Source organism: Frieseomelitta varia, unplaced genomic scaffold, assembly GCF_011392965.1.
Source record: "Frieseomelitta varia isolate USP_RPSP 00005682 unplaced genomic scaffold, Fvar_1.2 scaffold_567, whole genome shotgun sequence".
Classification (NCBI taxonomy): domain Eukaryota; kingdom Metazoa; phylum Arthropoda; class Insecta; order Hymenoptera; family Apidae; genus Frieseomelitta; species Frieseomelitta varia.
The window spans coordinates 1-19,572 of NW_025110331.1; the positions used below are offsets into that span (position 1 = coordinate 1).

At 27.9% G+C, this 19,572-nt stretch overlaps 1 long non-coding RNA gene across 1 annotated transcript in view; it reads right to left on the minus strand.

Moving 5' to 3' along the window:
* Positions 1-8,583: 8,583 nt before the first annotated feature.
* The window catches only part of LOC122534021, a 71,117-nt gene continuing 60,128 nt past the window's right edge, over positions 8,584-19,572 (minus strand). Inside the window, exon 3 of the long non-coding RNA XR_006307821.1 lies at positions 8,584-8,622. This is a non-coding gene — a long non-coding RNA (uncharacterized LOC122534021). The remainder of the gene's footprint in view (positions 8,623-19,572) is intronic.

The following is a 19,572-nucleotide window of genomic DNA, read 5'->3' on the forward strand; positions in this document are numbered from 1 at the left end:
TCATCGTTGCGTGGCATCGGCGATGAGTGTTTACGAAGGAGGGGGACGACGGGTGGGTTTCGGGGTGAAAAAAAAAAAAAAAAAAAAAGAAAACATGTAGAAAAAAAGAATTCAACTAGAGATTTTTCGCTTTAAAATAACTGAATTTCTGTACGATTTCATTTTACAAAGTTTGCAGTTTAAAATATCAATAATTTTTCATCGAAAACTTTTGTCCAAACAGAACATATCACAGAAGCAAACACATTGATACAAGATTTTTCGCATGAAGTTCTAGAGAATGGGGATATAAATATAATATATAATATTTAATTGCTTATAATGATAGCAAACGTATTAAAGATTAAACACATAAGATATATGGATTTAAATTTATATGAAATTTATATGAAAAATGTATTGATGAAGTATTGATTCAAGATTAAAGGGATTGTATTGAAATTGGTGATAATCGATAATTTCGGAGTCAATGAGAGATAGTTTTTCGTTTTGTATAATCAGTTTTCCCTCTGTAGTTTCGTTTGTTGGATTTTATATTATACATATTATACATATTTTTGATCCTTTGTCACAACTTTTCGACACTATTCTGTACATACAATAAAAAAATTTTACATCCTTGTCGTTCTAAATTAAAATAACATACGCTTTTTTTATATTTAAAAAAAGATGTTAATAAATAAATACCGCTTAGTATTTATAAATAAATACTAAATATAGTACTTTCTTTGATTTTGTGTAACAAAAAAATCTCAAGGTGAACGCTGTCGTGTTATAGAGGATATGATCAAATCTATCATTACGTACATAATGCAAGGACAAACATAGTAGAACCTTGATTACCTGAACGTCAATTATCCGAAGATCGAGTACTCGGATAAATATTCCTGATAGACAAAAGTTCGAATATCGCTAGAATTTAGGTCAGTTGATATCGTGTGTACCAATATGTCATCGAAACGTATACGCGTATACGGACATGTCAATTTAAATGAAATGTGAAAATAATAAATCGATTAGAGAACCGTAACTGAAATAGCAGCGTCTCGCTATGTTGGAAAGTCGATTGTTTGCGATAGACGAAATGACAAAAGTGCGAAATCATGAATTGTAGAGGGAGTTCATCGCATTGTATAATGAAAAAGTATGAAAACTGTTGACAATAGAATTCTTGACACTGCCTCGTATGAATGCTTTTGTCAAAAGCAAGACAAAAGGAAAACCTATATCGGTGCCTATTATACGCGAGAAAGCTTTGCAGTATAATGGAAAATTGAGTGGCAAGATTCTAACTCTAAAGTATCATCATGGTTGGCGAAATTTAAATCACGTTACGATATCCGTAGGCTGAATATGTCGGATGAGAAACTATCGTCTGAAGTGGCGAAGATATTATTGAAAGTTTTAAGGAGATCTCCAACAGATGAAGTAACGAGCAAAACGATATATCGAAATCCCAATGTATTTTGAACCATTCTGAACTTTAAAAAAAGCTTCATAGGAAGATTGGAAGAATAAAGATAATTTTTCATGTGAAACGTATTCATAATTTGAATTGTTTGATTATTCGAAAAATTTGATTATATGTAATAATAATAATGACGATAGTAATGATAGTATATATATATATATATATATACTACGATATTATATATATATATTTATATATTATATTTACTACGATATTATATATATACTACGATATTTTCATTATTTCGATAGCTATTTTTATTTATTTATTAATTATATTTATTACTTGAAGTCACGTACATGTATACAATACTTGCCAAATAATAAATTGAATTTTTAAAAGTTGACAGGGACTAGAATTTATCTGTTTAAACATTAAGAATCCAAATTGTATAAATTATTCATTACTTTAAAAAAATAAAGCGTTTTATTTAGTTTTTTTTTCTTTTACTTTATTGATCGAATTTTTTCGAGCTTTCGAATTTTTCGAAATGATTTTTTATTCTTCAATTCAGAATTAAAAAATAGTAGTGCTGTGTAAAGTTTGAATTCCAGCCGTTTCTCGTGCTATAGATATACTGAAAGAAAAAATAGTGAGGAACGAAATCATTTTTTGGTGTTCTGGTTCATGCAGTAACAGCACTTGTTATCTCTACGGGAGGTATATCGAAAATTTGAGGTCAATCGGTCGATTAAAATTGGGGATATCGTCTCGGTTATTTTTAAAAAAAATACGATTCAGTGAAAACATGTTTAAAGATTTCTTTTTTTTTTAAATAATCAAATAGTCAAATGAAAGTAGTTATAATTTTGATTAAAGTATTAATTCGACATTGAAAAGAGTAGAAATTATAGTAAGTATTGAAAATCAAATTTTAATATGCAGATAATAATATATAGATGCTTCTCTAATATATTCTATTGTAATTTTATAACAAAAATAATATATTTTTGCTTATCCATAAATGTTCGAGTAATCTAGGAAGAGGATTAGCACCTACAATGTTTTCAAATTTAAATGGATAGATAACTTGTTTTTTCTCTCTCGAAGAATTTGATGTTTGACACTTACTGTGCCTATGTGTCTATGTGGAAACTTCACTTGTTTTTTTTCTCCTTAAAAGTTTTTGTTGACCGAATCTCTTCGAACGATAAAATTTTTCTCTCGTCGTGATAACTTATGTACTGTGTACTGTCATAAAGTAATAAATGATACATCGTATCGTACATAGTTCGCACTTTTCGGAACTAGTTTCCAACTTTATACAGTAACGTTAGAAAGTTAAGCTAAATTTCATACGGTTTTATATTATAGAAGAAAGAAACTTCTGTCACCTTCTGTCCGCCGAATGATAAACTTTTATCTTAAAAATTTTATACTTAAGTAACTATGTCACAACTTAAAATATGGAATGACGTAGAACTGAGAACGTCATGAAACAATTAACACAGTTCCTTCTTTATAATTTAATACATTTTTTTCGTTAAATTTATATTTTTGAAAGAAAGATATTGGGAAAAATGTAAAAAATTGAGTTTCATTATTATCCAAAACCAAGTAACAAATTATTAAATCAAATTCATCTTAAAGTAAGATAAGCAAAATACACAAAGTTCACGAATTTTTTTCATAGGTAATTATTAAATGAAAAATTTTTATGTTTTTGAAATATACAAATGTGACTTTCAGTTTTACATTTCAATTTTTTTTCAGTTAAATATTACAAAATAGCAGAGTTGTTTACTAGTATTAAAATTCATCACTACTTGAATATCAATAATAAAAAATTTCTATTGGTTCACGAACATAAATGTAAAATTTATCTTACCTTTTCCAGTATCTCAATTATTTATCTATTCGTTTATAAATGCTAAAAGTTGATTTTTATTGACAAGAATAAACTTTTCTATTTTAAACTGTTGTCGTTTCTACAATAATCACTTAAATTAATTGAACTAAAATTTTTTTAAATTCGTACGCTACAATTTAGACAATATATTTCTATTTGTACATAAATAAGACTTTTATTTCAGATATTTCAGTCTCCGAAAAAAACTTTCATTTTTAATAATGAATAAATTCATCATTTAGTTACATTTTGAGTTCAACAAAAATTGAAATACGAAACTGAAAATTACATTTGTCTACACATCGAAAAATTGGAAAATTTCTCACGTAGTAATTATTTATGAAAAAATCTTTATCTATTCCTTTATCTATATATTTACCATAAATTGACCAATCAGCCGAAATTAATTTACTGAAGTAATTAACCAACCGAAATTAATTTATTGGTTGTCCTATTTGATGAAATGATTTCCAAGAAGGAAATAATTTTTTGAAAGGACACTCTGATCTTTATGACTTTTTTGAAAGTATAGTAACACGATGAAGCCTTAAACCGAATTCGAATCAGCTTATTCAGAGGAAAGCGTCGACAATTTGTCGAAAATTTTCTTCGAAGATAAGCCCCATGAGAACGGAGACACACTTACGCGAGTTTGAATGGTTATTCTAATTAGATGACTTCTCGCGCATTTCGAGAAGGATGTTGACGAGAAAGCCGCAAGAATCAAGTAACTTATCAGAGCACTTCTACGATTATGGCCACTAAAACTTAATTTCTTAAGCGATAAGCAAATTACCATTCGGTTGAAATAGAAGGACTTACTATAGTAAAAATGTTATTGAATACATTTAATGTTCAATGTTTAAAATGTTATACATATTTGTCGAATTGTTGTTCCATAATCATTTAAATTCCTTCAAATTAATTCAGTTTTTTTCAAATTAATGATTCAAATATTTGTAAAATAGTTAATTTATAATTTATTAAATATCTGACAGTGTATAATTTGATATATAAAAATATAACATTATGTATTAGAAACAGTTTAATAATAATAATCGATTCGTTTAATAATCATTTTAAATGATCTAGTTTTCAATATTTAATTCTCAGAAGCTCAATAACGTTTAGAATTTTGAAAATATTATTACTATATTATAATTAAATATTTAAAATATATTAATATTCATAATATTGTAAATTATTATAAATTTATATTCAAGTCTCGTTGGACATTCTTTCTTCTCAAAATCTTAGCACCATTTACGTGCACGAACATAAAGTAATAATTGTTAAACATTATTATAGATTATAACAATTGTGTTAGACATTATTATAGATCATACCATATCGAATCTTAGTGAAAGGAAACTTTTGAAAATTTACTATCATTCAGAATTAGATTTAAAATAGGTACTTCTCTTCAAATGCTCGAACGAATTAAAACAGTAGTTATTCGCACAATTTCATTCAAGTTACTTCAACTTGAATAATACCGTTTTATAAAAAAATTGAACAAGTAATATTATTTTATATTAATAGTTAATATCATGTTTAATAAATATCTTTATTTATATTATTATTTTATCTTTGTTTTGGACTTTTATTTAGCAATTAAATTTTTTAATTCGTATAAGAAAGAAGATTCTCTAACGATTGTATTGTAAATTGTGATATTATTCTACAATAAGAAGTTAATATATTAAATCTAATTTTAAAGAACTTCAACTTAATTTTTTGAAACAGTTATGTTTAACACAGTTATATATATATTCTTCTATTTTTAAATTTGTCTTTATTTTATAATTTTTAGCAAATACAACTTACGAAAAATAAAATTGCCGTACATTCTTTTTTACATCAATGTATGTGCAAGATATCAGCAAAGTAGGATTCCATTTTTCTATCATACTCTGTTGTTTCTAAAGATGAAAGAAAAATAATGTGTAGACATACATACCTACGTAGAAATATAAAATATATCAGAAACTCTTTCTTTGTAAAATATGATAATAATTTCCATCGTATTATCACAAGTATAACTTCTAATCATAAATTTATTTTATGTTCTAAATTTATATTACTATCATTCGTAGTAATTTTTTAATTAAAGAACAATAATAAATTAAATTTAATTAAAGAACAATAATATTTCTGGTCAAAACGATCTACATAAATCACTGAAGCATTATGTTAATACAAGGATCAATTATAATATTTGCAAAAATTTCTTTAAACAAATTTTAAGTTAGTCTTCTTTCCCTTTCTTTAAATGATTTTCTTTCTTTTCTTTTAAAAATAATTCTTAAATTCGACAATTTTCATTTTAAAAATAATCTTTAAATCACACAATCTTTCTAAATACATAAAAGGAAGAGAATTTTAACTCAGAAGAAAAAAATATTCCAATATATGATACATACAATGTTTGCAGAATCTCTTTTCGTTCGTAGGAGAAGTAGAGTATGATGTCAAAGTTTGATCACCTATTGTTTTCTTACAAAATGAATTTATGAATGCACCATTTCCGATACGATATCTAAGATGCAAACAAGAACAAAAAGTTTGGAAAATGGCTGAACTTGAAAACTTCATTATAACTTCTCGTCGGTTTTCAGTTACAGAGGACGTTCAATAAATTGAAAAATAGTTATTAATTAATTAATAGTTGAATTACATGTCATTCCAAAGTCATCAGAAATTAATCTGCCTAATTAAAAAGAAACTTTATCCTCTGAGTTAAGAATAAATTATTCCTATTATTTATAATATTCTTGTTACCATGACGAATATTAATAATAAGAGGCACATTTTGTCAATTAAACATGCTCAATAATGTAATATTCACGCAAAATGAATACAGACATTTAATATAATTACAATGTAATGATAGTAATAGTAAAAATTAAAAATGACTAAAATATAAATAACAACGTAACTGTAGTATAAATAAAATACATTGTAATAATATTGTTTTAAACATCAGATAATGATAACAAAAGAAGAAGTAAATTTATATAAATCTTATGTTTATATTTCAATTGATTTCTTTATAATATGATTACAAAATTAAAACAGCAATGCAAAAAGAAAATCATTAATTCCAACTTGAATTTAGATAAAATCTTGTTACGTAAGAAAATTTTAATATTTCATTCCATTATCTTTTATATATCTTGTTCAGATATATGTAATTCATTTGCAAATTATATTCTTGATTTTAGAATAATAATAATAATAGTAATAATAGTAATAATAATAATAAAATGAATGGATTATTAATTTTGATTCGAATCTAAACAAACCTCGTTGCTTAAAAATTTAATGTACAGTTCCATCATTTTATTAAAGTCTTCCATTGCTTGAGAACGTAAGAAAATAATCTGGTCTTAGTATTCAAAATTAGTCAGTGGAAGGTAAATAATTATTTTCCAATGACGTATCGGTTAACTGTCGAAAAGAGGCTTGTGTCGTTGCAGCAGATGAAATTTGCTTCCCAATATATATCGCACGCATATTTGTTACGCGATTATATGATTCGTATAGAAGTATATACATAAAATATCCGATTCCCAGCTATGTGAAATTTGTGTGCTCGAGCTTAATGGTGGTCTGGTTGTATGATATTAGATGTTAGTCGAGCATTGTTAGCTGTTATCTGTACCTACATACAATGGTATCTTCGACAACCTGATTTGTCGTAGGAATCTCGAAATATCATTATTAAATTATAGTACTCGTAACGACTACATATTCTGAAACTGTAATGTACACATATTAATAGTGTAATAACTATTGCAGTGTTATATATCTCTATGTATTCAATTAATAATAGTAAATGTGTACACTATAGAATTAATGGAATATGCATAAATTAACTGCATTCGTAAATTTTAATCGAATATTTAAATTAATTATATTTATGATTTTTTTTAGAATTGATAGAATGTTTAAAATAATTACATTTATAAATTTTTAGAACTAACATTAATTATAAATTTTTAATATTCTTTTTCTGTTCTCAAGTATTTTTTGTTATATATTTTATTATATTTTCATTACGTGTTTATTATGTTTTGAAGTGAAAATACAGTCTCACTCAAAAGTTTAAAGACAGTTATTGCATACATTATAAAATTGGAGAAAAATTATGAACAATCTACGTTGTAAAATTCATTTTACATCTTATATGACTAGAAAACTACACATTACATAACTAACATGATAGTATGTTAAATTTTCAGTCAGAAAATCTGTACAATCTCTAAATTCATTAAATTTATAATACCTGTATCAAATATTAAAGTTTTATTAAAAATTGAAATTGTCCTTAGAATTTTAAAGTATTTTTTAGCTACGTAAAGGTATTTTTTTCTTTCTAATTTTCTGAACAATCCTTTTACTTTATTTCATATATGTCTGCTTGTATTTCAGTTCATTTCAAAGCTGTACCTATATATGACTTTAACCGGATTTTCTTTTATTGAGATATATCTGCAGATTTCAAGATTTCGATTTATTGACATGAATCGAACAATGAAACCAAGACAGATAAGAAATATACTATCGTAAAGAATGAAACGTCCTTGAACAGGTTTTACTAATATGATACATATGTTTTCTTATTTCATAAACTTTAAATTCCTTTTCCTAGGTTTGCAATTTACTTTTTCTTTTAAATCGAGGCTACAACTTATTAGGCTTTCAAGTATCAAAAAATTCTACATCAGTATAAACTAAATAAATTATAATTATATATATATTAAATAATCAGATATTATATTTATAATTAAAAAATGGATTTTGTATAATTATGTTTCTTATGTTTAAACAGAAATCGATATTAATTTCAACTAAAATACCTGTATCTTTTAAGCAATTGCGAAACGAAAAAAATTGGGTTTCATTGTTAGTATCAAAGTTAAAAATATTTCAACGTGATACTAATATGTTACTTTGTCAAATGTTTATTTTCTGTTGTTTTAAATATTAGATGATTTTAATTTTAACTTACAATCTTATGGTACTTTAATCTACTTTCATTAACGTTTTCATGAAAAATTCCTTCGTATATTACACGTAGAAAATAACATTGGAGAGTTCACAATGACTATAAAAAATTACAGTAACAAGCACGTGTAACAAAAACTACCGAATCAAACCGACCAAGAAATAGGAAATTTGTTATCAATATTATCAAAGAATATTCCAGCGACAAGAAATACTTCAGCGTTTAGAAACGAGAACACAGTGTTTCTACTTACTCTGAGTCTTTACTTATCTCGAAACACTGCCAAGCCAACTGAAACACACAGTTCTTATTATTTTTTGTACTTTCTGAAAATCTTTTCACTGTTAATATTTCAAGCGTACATATTTTTTTTTTTCCATTGTCTAACAATAGGTTCTATAATTATAAGTGTATATAGAGTTGTATTCGTATCACGAAATACGAGAGAGAAATAACAGAACTGCACAAAGGAAACATGCAAATGGTTGGAAAGAAGTTGCGTGTGAAACAGGAATAAAAGAAAACATGTATTGTTTACGAGCGTTTTACAGTCGTTAGGGAAAGTTACGTTCTACTATGCAGACGCGAAAGGTACATGGTACGCAGGTATTGTTTTATCGGCACCGTAATAAATAATTTGAACGTTGCACAGCAACTAAATTGTGGAGTATAATAACCAATAACACGCACGTTTTCCTCCAAGAGACACGTTATCGAGCCTCCTACACACAGAATACGTATACCGAGCGTAGAGAAGAGAAACAAATGGAGTTTTAACACTTTCGAGATGGATTCTTTTTTCGACAATTATATTATAATTCTTACTGTAATAATACTGCAAAAAAGAATTAGGTTTAGAATATTTGAGCAAGTGGAATATATCGTTTCATCAATCTTTTAAGTATATCCTAACGATTTCCGAAGATAATGCTTGTAAATACCGTTTTTTTCCATTCTTCGATATAGACAATCGATCAGTGACATATCTATAAAAAAAAGTATGATTGTGCTTCTAGCTATCAAAAGCATTATTTGATAGATAGATTGCAGATGTCTATGCAAATTCATATTTTTACGAATAGAATTAAAATAATAGAACCTAAATAAAAACATCTTTCACGTCTGTATATAGCAAATATAATAACGAGTGCTATAGTTGTGATATTTTCTATATTTGTACATTAGGTCAAAATATTTACTGTGCATTTGAAGAAACAAACTGTGAAATGTTACTCGTCTGTTTCTCGCAATTCAGTCCGCGAGATATCCTGAGAAAAAGTAATGTTTCAAGGATAGGAGAAACAATATAATGTTGAATGAAATAAATGAAATAAAAATAATATACAATAGAAATAAAATATCGGAAATAGAATACTTGTTATAACATTCAGTGACGAATAGGAAAACGTTCGTTTCGTTAATTTCTTTGTATTTTATAAAATCGTGAATTTAGTTGACGGCCTGTAATAAATTAAGAAACTTCGTCGTATCAAGAGTAAAAAGCTAAATAAAAAAGTTCCTTCATGTAATCGATTAATTAACTTAATCATCCAGTTAACTTTAATCTAATTAATTATCTAGAAATATTAGCACAATATTGATTTACGTTAGAGATATAGTTAAACAACGCTCGTGATAATCTCAAAGTGTTGTAGAAATTGTAGGATTTATATCATACGGGAATATAGTATGATCTAATGAAAGATGTGGTACATTAGTCACTATTAATTTTCTCCTCGTGTCGCACTAGCAAAGAAAAAATTGATCTATGAAATTGGTCATAATCCGACTAATGCGATTAACAGCCAGTATGCCCAAATTGGGTTAAAATGTAAATCCTCTCGGTGGTATTCGATGGTTTATCCCGATTGCACGTAACATCCCACCATTGAGTTGAATATCGAATTAAACTGATTTCATATATTACTTCATATGCTAATTGTACATATGACTACAAGTTGAAAGTGTAGATTGAAATTTCACGCGTGACTTCAACAATGGGTTATCAGTTATTTGCTTAAAATATTGGAGATTGGAAGGATAGAATATTGAAACTGCATATTGATGATGAGCATCTTTTTTTAAGATCAATCAACTGAGATTATCAGCAGTTGCAACTAAACTTACAAAATTTCAAATATAATACAGTATTATTGGAAGTGAATGTGTAGATGTTATAAAAAAAAAGCAGTTGAAACCAAATTTACAAAATTTGAAATATAATACAGTATTATTGGAAGTGAATGTGTAGATGTTATAAAAAAAAAAGCAGTTGAAACCAAACTTACAAAATTTGAAATATAGTACAGTATTATTGGAAGTGAATGTGTAGATGTTATAAAAAAAAAAATGTTAAAAATAGCGTGAGACTTTGGCTGTGCCATAAATCAGAGCACCCCCGAACGGTACAATATTCACAAAAAAAAAAAAAAGAAAAAATATAAGACGAGAAGTTAATACAATACAATTATTAAAATTAAACAACTCATCCGTAATAATTGTTAGTCTTTAGATTTCAAATTTAAATAAAATAGCTTTTTCTCATTCGGAAACAAATGAAATTCTTTCCGGAAATATATTTGTTTTTTATACGTAGCAAAAATCGTGAAGTACGTGTTTGCGCCGGGAACATGTTCCATCCTACGTTGAGCATCACGTTGAGAGTATTGGGGGAGAAAGAAATAAAATAAAACAAAACAAAAAAAAAAAGAAAAAAGAAAAAAAGAAAGATACGACGTGTGAAACGGACGTGATATCGGAACTAAGTTGCTATTCGGATTGTCGCGGATTGCACAACATACAGCATGAATCGCATAACTCGTCTGCTACTAGTAACTTTTGAGGTACTCGTTTCATAAAAGAATCTTTTCTATAATCACACGTTGAGTATATCATGTTACAATAGCATTTGTAAATAATCTATTTTTTATTCTTATAAAACCAGTTCAATTTTTTAGAAATAAACATCTAAAATAACTTTTTGAGTTAATATTTTTAAAAAATCAAGTTTTGACACAAGAATTTATTGAATTTTATTTATTATAAAATGAGACATTTGAAAAAATTTCGTTCACGTATGTATATACTCTCTAATTCAATTATCAGAGTGACTTTCCGCTGAAAAATCCCTAAAATCATCAAATGCTATATTTGTTTCAAAACTGAGAAGTATTGAAATCAAAGAATGAAATATCAATATTGTACATTAACGATATAAGAAAATTTTATTATTTACGATAAATATTAATACAAAGAAGAAGTAAAGTAACGCACGAAAAAGAAGTGTTGACTTTATTTCTTAGTATATGTATGTTGTTCTTAAAAATATAAATATTACATTTGTGAAAAATAATAGAACATTTCGAAAAATCTAGAATAAGTATTTCATTCGTTTATTAAATTATTCATTTGCGTTTCGTAATACAAAATATTGAAACCACTGATGTTTATGTTTTAACATTTTGAGCACTTAAAAATTGCTAAAAGTTTAAAAATTTGATATTAAATGAGAAGATATATATCAAATTAGAATGCATTCATTTATAGTATTAGAACTACCGACAAAACATGAAATTTCCATCAGAGATTAATGTAAAAGATGTTTTACAATACAATAAGTTACATGAACGAAAATTGAAAAACGGATGAGGATTAACAGATAGTGTCATCATTGTTATTTTATTTTATTTATGTTATTTTATTTTCTAATTAATACTTTTGTTTACGCAAAATATTAAAAATATCACAAAGAAGAACATTACAGTTTTAGGAAATATTTGCATTCAAGTAGAATGAAATAAATAGAAAGACATTTTCACAAATATTTCGTTAGTTAGATTTTAAAAGAGATAAACGGATGTTTTAGTCTATCACAAGTTACTAATGTATAATTATCAAAGCTGCGGTTTGATGAAGTATAAGCCTTGTTCCGTTAAAAAGGAATACACAGAACTAGAGATACATATATAGAGCTCGAATCTTCGAAGCTCGGAGAACTAAGTTTTTAAGACTGTCATCATATGAAGCTTAAACTATCGAAGCTTTAATAAAGCTTTATTGGTTCGCTGCCCGGAGCTCTTGCGATTCAAGAAAATAATAAATTCTGTGATATATTTTATTTATTTTCTAGAAAGAATCTGGAAAATTCTAAAACTTATGGGGGTCTGAATATGTGAAATATTCAACAATAGTTGATTAAATTAGCCTGTTCCTTCTACTTTGTAATTAAATGTTCCATTTTTATGAACACTGAAGAAATGACTTTGCTTGTCTCTTTGATTTGTAGTTAATCTTCAACTACAATTATACATACTACAATTATTTAATTACAATTATATAATGAGTAATAATTAACATAAAATTAATTCAATTGGTAATTCTGTTTTTTCTCTTTTGTAGTTCAATTATCAATATCTATAAATAATGTATTTGTTTGTTTCTTTGGTCTGTACTTAATTTTTAACATGTCCTTTATGAATAATAATTAAAAAATTCAATGTTTGGTTAAGTTGACCTGTTCCTTCTCTCTTGTACAAAATTACTAATTTCTATAAATACTGAAGCAACGAGTTTGTTCGTTTATTTGGTTTGTATTTAATTTTTCCAAACATTTTATTAATACTGACTTGAATAACATTTTAATTTCACTATCACGTGCAATCAAATACATTCTTCGAGTTTATTTTCTTTCACAATTACTAGACGATATGCATAGTCTTCGAGCTTAAAGTCTCGAGCGTTAAAAAAGTCTCTAAGCCCTTGCAGCTCAAGGAGCTTCGAACTCAGAGAGTTTTAATGTTTACGATTTGAAGTGGGACTGGAGTTTTTAGCGCTCGAGATTCAAGATTCTTTTTAACGAAGGACAATAAAAATAGCGAATTAAGGTAAAGAGTTAGAAATTACGTTACGTTAATATTTCCTAAAAACAGAAATAAGTTCTTTTTAAAGACTGATTTAAAATATAAACTGATATAAAAATAAGTTCAAAATAAAAAAATAAATAACTAAATTTTAATAGTAAAATGTAGTAAGTGAATAAAATTTGAAGATACGTGTGCTTACATTAATCACGCCATGCCAATTATAATTACATTAACAAATTATATCAGAATGGAAGCTTGAATAATATTACTGCTTTTAGCACGAAATGCATGTCTAAATGATGAAAGTCATTAATTAAAATTCTCATTTATTATACAGTTTGATATCAAATTGATGATATTTCACTTGTAATTGTGCAGTGGATTAACATATTGTTAAATACAGAGATAGCAAATGAACGTCATTTAAAGGGTAAATCGGTCCTTCAATTTAATCTTTCATGTTTGCATCCTATTTGTAAGATTATTCGTGTTCAATGTCTGCCGGTTTACTACGATATTGGATACGCAAATTCTGCGCCTTTAGCATAAAGCCACTTCGAAGTTCGAAGATACATATGTACGTGTTCGATCGGAAGTTAATATTGAATTTCTAAATCGCACGTCACTTACGTACATTATGCACGTATTAACGAGGAACGTGCTTCTGCTCGACAGAATTGATAAATATTGTTATCAGCAAATAACAAATAACAAACGCACTAATACAGGTGGAATTGTAATTTTAATATCGTCGTTGTGTTTGTTCGTAGAATGAAGATATCTACTCGAATTCATTGTCAGCCACAGTCAAAATTATTTTAATATTTAACGTTGCTTGAATTCATTGTTACTCACAATCGAAATTACTTACTTACTGATTAAGTATTTTACTCAATTTATAGTCATATATATTTAACATTTGATATTTTTAATGTACTATTGAATTTATCGTGGTAGATAAATTTCATATCAACTTGGTTGAATTTCTTCGTACGCAGTTTCGATTCTTCAGTAATTATTTCGTTTCGTGTAAATAGTAAATACTTGTCTTGTAAATTTTTAAGTAAATTTAACTTTTAAAGATAATAAATATTTTTACGTAAAAATAGAAATCTGAAGAGGTATGGTCTGACGATCTAGATTCTAGAAGACCAGGAAATTGGTTCTCCTCGATTGAAATTGTTCGTATTGGAACACTTGTAGATAGAAATATACTTATAAAAATATCTCGTATTTTGTCACAACTTTTTAACATTTGTGTGCTTTTCGTTACATGACATTTTAGTCTTAGTTTTACCTGTAGAATACACTAGCAAGGTTTGGACACTAAATTTCGGAACATCCTGTATAATTCGACTATGTTTGTACATACACAAGTTAAACGTAATAAATATTGATTTGTGAAATCTTTTACAATAGACGATCTTGATCTTCTTAATTGAGGACGCAGATAAAAGAATAAGTTTTATTTATAAAAACAAAACAAATTATCTTTTCAATTTTACTTTTACAAGTGCTCTACGAGTTATCATTCTTATTTAATACGTAAAGATAATAACAATTATCGGATTCAGACGAATACTATTGAAAGAATTCGTAACAAGATCATAGTTATAAGATACAAATCTTTATTATCAGTAAACAAGAGTTCCCGGATAATCGAGATCTCGTATAATAGAGGCCTTGGTTGATCATGAACCTCGCATAATCATGAACGGGTTAATCGAGATTCTACTGTAAACAATTATTGGATCAAAAGTTTGCACTATTCTAATTAATCCATTGTGTACTAAGCAATAACTTATCACAATGTTAAAAATATCTCAGTTTCAATTTTATACAATTACAAACTGGGCGAAATAGTGATGAAAAACATATTGAACGAAATTCTTGAAATATTGAAAATTTCGTTATTCCAAGTAAAAAAAAAAAAAAAAAAATTACATTCAATAGTGTGGAAAAAAAGTGCGAATGAAATATCGCGTTTATACAACACACGTTTCTCTTTAACTTAAGTTGAGAAATCGTCTGATATCTAATTTCCGACTAATTGTAGGTGATTTCTGACTAAGCAAGGATCTAAACAGTTTGCCTCTCGATAATTATTTTGAAGCTCTTTATATCCTGGGTTACACTGGTGGTCCGATAATCGTTTCCCATCGAACAGAAAGCAGAGAAGGATAAACAGGGATGCAGCTTATACTGCAAATTGCACAGAGCCCCGGTAAAAACGTCCGGGGTAAAAACGTTCGTTGTACACTCTCTGAGCCGGAGTATTGGCACATAGACCGATCCGTTACCCAGTTCTTCGCTCCATAATACGGATAACACGAAAATCGACATGAGAGTGATAGAAAAACCTTTTTGTATTGAAAGTCAACTAGCTTCCTCTCCAAATTGTACGATATTTCCCATATATCGTGGTAATATCTAAGTTGTATCTAAAGATATATCTACCTCGATAGGATCTATTTGCTTTGCTGTTCTGAACGAAATTTTCAATATTGGATATTAGTTGCGGTTAAACTGCGGATCTCGGAGAAATTTTAAACACAGAAATACTCAGAGTGTAAATAATGTTATATAATATTATGTAAATAATATATAGTATATTAAATAATATATAATATAATATATTAATTATAATATTATATAATATTATCATGTAACTAACCAGAATTTTTTAAAGAGGCAGTGAATGTTAAAAATAGTTACGGTTAAACTGCGGATCTGGGAGAAATTTTAAACACAGAAATACTGAGAGTGTAAATAATGTTATATAATATATTAAATAATATATAAATAATATAATAATATATATAATATATTAATTATAATATTATATAATATCATGTAACTAACCAGAATTTTTTAAAGAGGCAGTGAATATTAAAAATTGTGGTCTATACAATAAAATTGTGCATTATAATACAGCATGTTTGAAATTTTGTAGTATTATAGAATTTCTTGTGCAATGTCTTGTGGGGAAATTCATATCAAATGCCTCGGAATTTTTGAAGGTATATTAGAATGTTAATAACGACAGTTTATATAATAAAGTTTTGTATGAAATAATACGTACAAGATACAAAATTTCAGTAGTATTATATAATTTGTGTACAATTGTTTGTGCAGTTTCTGGCAAATATTCTGTAGTATTTTTTTTTATACTCTTGTAGTGTTACATAATTTGTGTACAATTGTTTGTGTAGTTTATGGCAAGTATTCTGGAATTTTCTTTAGGTAGTGAATTTTACTAATTGCTCTGTTTATAATCAAATTCTTTTACATAAAATGAAATTTTGAGAATTTTATTTTTACAATATTCTAAAATTTTTAGTAATTCTTTTTTTATAAAATATCTCATGATATCCTGGAACAGAATATCCTGTAAAAGAAATTTGAGTTCCATTTACTTTATTTATTCTAAATTTTACGTCATTTTCCACATTAAATGTTGTACTACATACTATTATACTAAGTAAATCAAAAGTTAAAGTTTGATTTATTCCTTTTTTAAATAAATCACAGTCGTGTAAGCGTAGAATGTGATATATCATAATTTTTTAGTACAACTCCTTATGATAACACTTTTGTTACAGTTTTATATTAGTACTTGAATATTTCTTTCGGAACGGAACTATTATTTTGAATTCTAACGTGAATTCAAGAATGCCAACAATATATTATTCTTCGTCCTCTCTGTTGAAGAGTTTTGTAATAAACTAACATTTTCTCGAAGTTACTAATGGGCATTGTATTTTAGAAACTTCCTTAAACCTTTTTCTCTTCATTTTGACGAGAAAAAGAGATGTTGGTTGTTTTTTTTTCGAGCGTCGTTATCAAACTTTCTTTCTCTTGTAAATAAAAAGAAATCCAAGAGAGTTGGTTTCTAGCTATTGTAAAGAGCTGGAAGAAATCAAGATGAGCTAATTCTAATGAGCTAATTAGCTATAGCTAATTCTAGACAGTTTCATAGGGTTTACGATGCATTGATTTATATTAGAAAACAGGGAGCCACTTGAAACCTCTAAATTCTAAGTAACAAGTATCGGGAGTTCTGCCAGTCGTCCATGAAAGAGCTGAAAAGCATCCAGGAAGAGGAGCAGACAGATTCTGAATCTAAGAGATAACAAGAAGTCACGTTCGTATCATAAACCTCATTCACGTGAGATGTTTTAATAGCAAGTGTGCATCTTTGTATCGTGTATGAGAAAATATGTACAGACGATTTTCTAAGGAAAAAAATATATAGTCAGTTATAAAAATATTAGAACTTGAGCAATTAAATGTTAAGTTACGGCTGTATTAAGTATGTCGAATTAAATCACGAATTCTATTGGGTCAGTTAAGTGACTTACAGATGAAGGCATCGGTTTCACAGACAATTTATGGTATTTTTGAAAATGAAATCATCATGAAGTAAAAACATTTTGGAATAAAATGAACGACGCGTTTTGAAAATAAATGTTTCAACTTCTTGAGTGAGTTCAAGCTCATTATTGTGCGCTATTTCATTTTACAAAATTACAACAGTTTAATGTTTGGTGTTTAGAATATTTAAGTGTTCGAATATTAATGGCAGTCACTGTATGTAGGATCCTCGTGCTTGATTTTAAATTTAGCTCAGTCCCCCAAGAATGAAATCTATTTAATAATAACTAAAAACTGGAACAAAAGAATAGCACACTCTGTTCTCTTCTATTTCCTTGTATTATGTATCATAAAGTAGAGAGAACGCGCAGATTATTTCATTTTTGGGTATGAATGTTGTAGTACAAATGTGAATGTCATTACCGAGACGCAATTTCCCGAAGAGATACAAACGAAAATGTAAATATCGTGCGAGTTTAGTCGCAAGACGGATGGAAAGATCGCGCGAGTCGAATATTTACGCAGTCGTACAGAAGCTATCGAAAGCGTGAAATACAGTCATTTGAGTGCGTGTTAACGTAACAAATAAATAAATTTGTGAAAAATGAGTCGCGGGAAAATGTTAAATCCTACTGAAATACACGAGACATTGAAATTAAACGAAGAGCATTACTCTGTGACAAAGATAGCCAAAACAATTAATAAAAGTCATAAAGCGATCATACATTTACTAAAGATCCCGATAATTATGGAGAAAGAAGAAGTTGTGGACGATCGCAGTGTCTTACAGCTACGTATAGTATATAATTGCAGAAAAAGCTGGAGTTACGACAAATGTTAGGAACGTTCGACGTGTTTCAAAGAATTGCGAACGTCTGAAACGACGAAAATTGCAACAAAAACCTTGGATAAGGCAAGAGCATGAGCTGTGTCGTTTGCAATTTGCAGAGAAACATGCTTGTATGAATGAAATGACGAAGAGTCATATTCACCGATGAAAAGAGGACCTGATGGCTTCCATTACTATTATTATTTACGAAAGAAGCAGCAACTTCTGAGTTGTCGACCGGTTGGAATCAGTGGTATAATGATTTGAGAAGATATCGGTTACTACGGTAAGATAGAAATAAAATTTGTTACAGAAAAATTAAATAGTAAAAAGTATGTTGAAATGATTGGCGAACAAATTAACACATATGCTACACGAAATTGCCGGATGAATATATTTTTCAACACGATAATGCAGCCGTGCACACCGCGAGTGAATTAAAACAAAAAAATTCGTGTTTCGGAATAGCTGGGCAAGTCTCCGGAACTTGAATTTCATAGAAAATTGTTGGATCTGGCAAGGGTAGTATACCAGAATGCAAGATACTTTGCTAGTATTAATGAATTGAAAAGATGTATTAAAAAGAAATTATATAAACCTTTGCTTGAAAGAATGGCTGCCGTTATTAAATGCAAAGGAGATCGCACAATTATCAAACTCGTTTCTTTTGTTTCTCACGAAATATGTTATCATTTTCACTCATTAAATATTACCGTATTTCTATGTATATATATATTTTTAATAACATAAAATGTATCGCAGAAAGTTTAATTTACGTTACTTACACGTATTGATAAAAGCACTACCGGAGAATGCATATAAGACAGATTTTATACCATTTGTTTCGATAAAAAGAAATTTATTCATTTTTAGAGTGTGCTATTATTTTGTTCCGGGATGGTACACATACGCACGATCGATTCTTCAATCTTCATTTGGCACTCTCGATAACGTCACCAGCCGTAACCGAAATCAACAAACTGAAATCAACAAACGATATCGTAAAAGCGTATCGATACGAGAGAACCAACTATTTAGCCAGAGAACAACGCGCCTCGAGGAGAGAAGAAGAAGAGAAGAAAAAAAAAAATGTTCGATTTCGTTTCCCTGTATAGTCGTTAAGGGACGCGGTAATCGTTGACATAATTGGACACGCTACGCGAGGCCGCATTTACA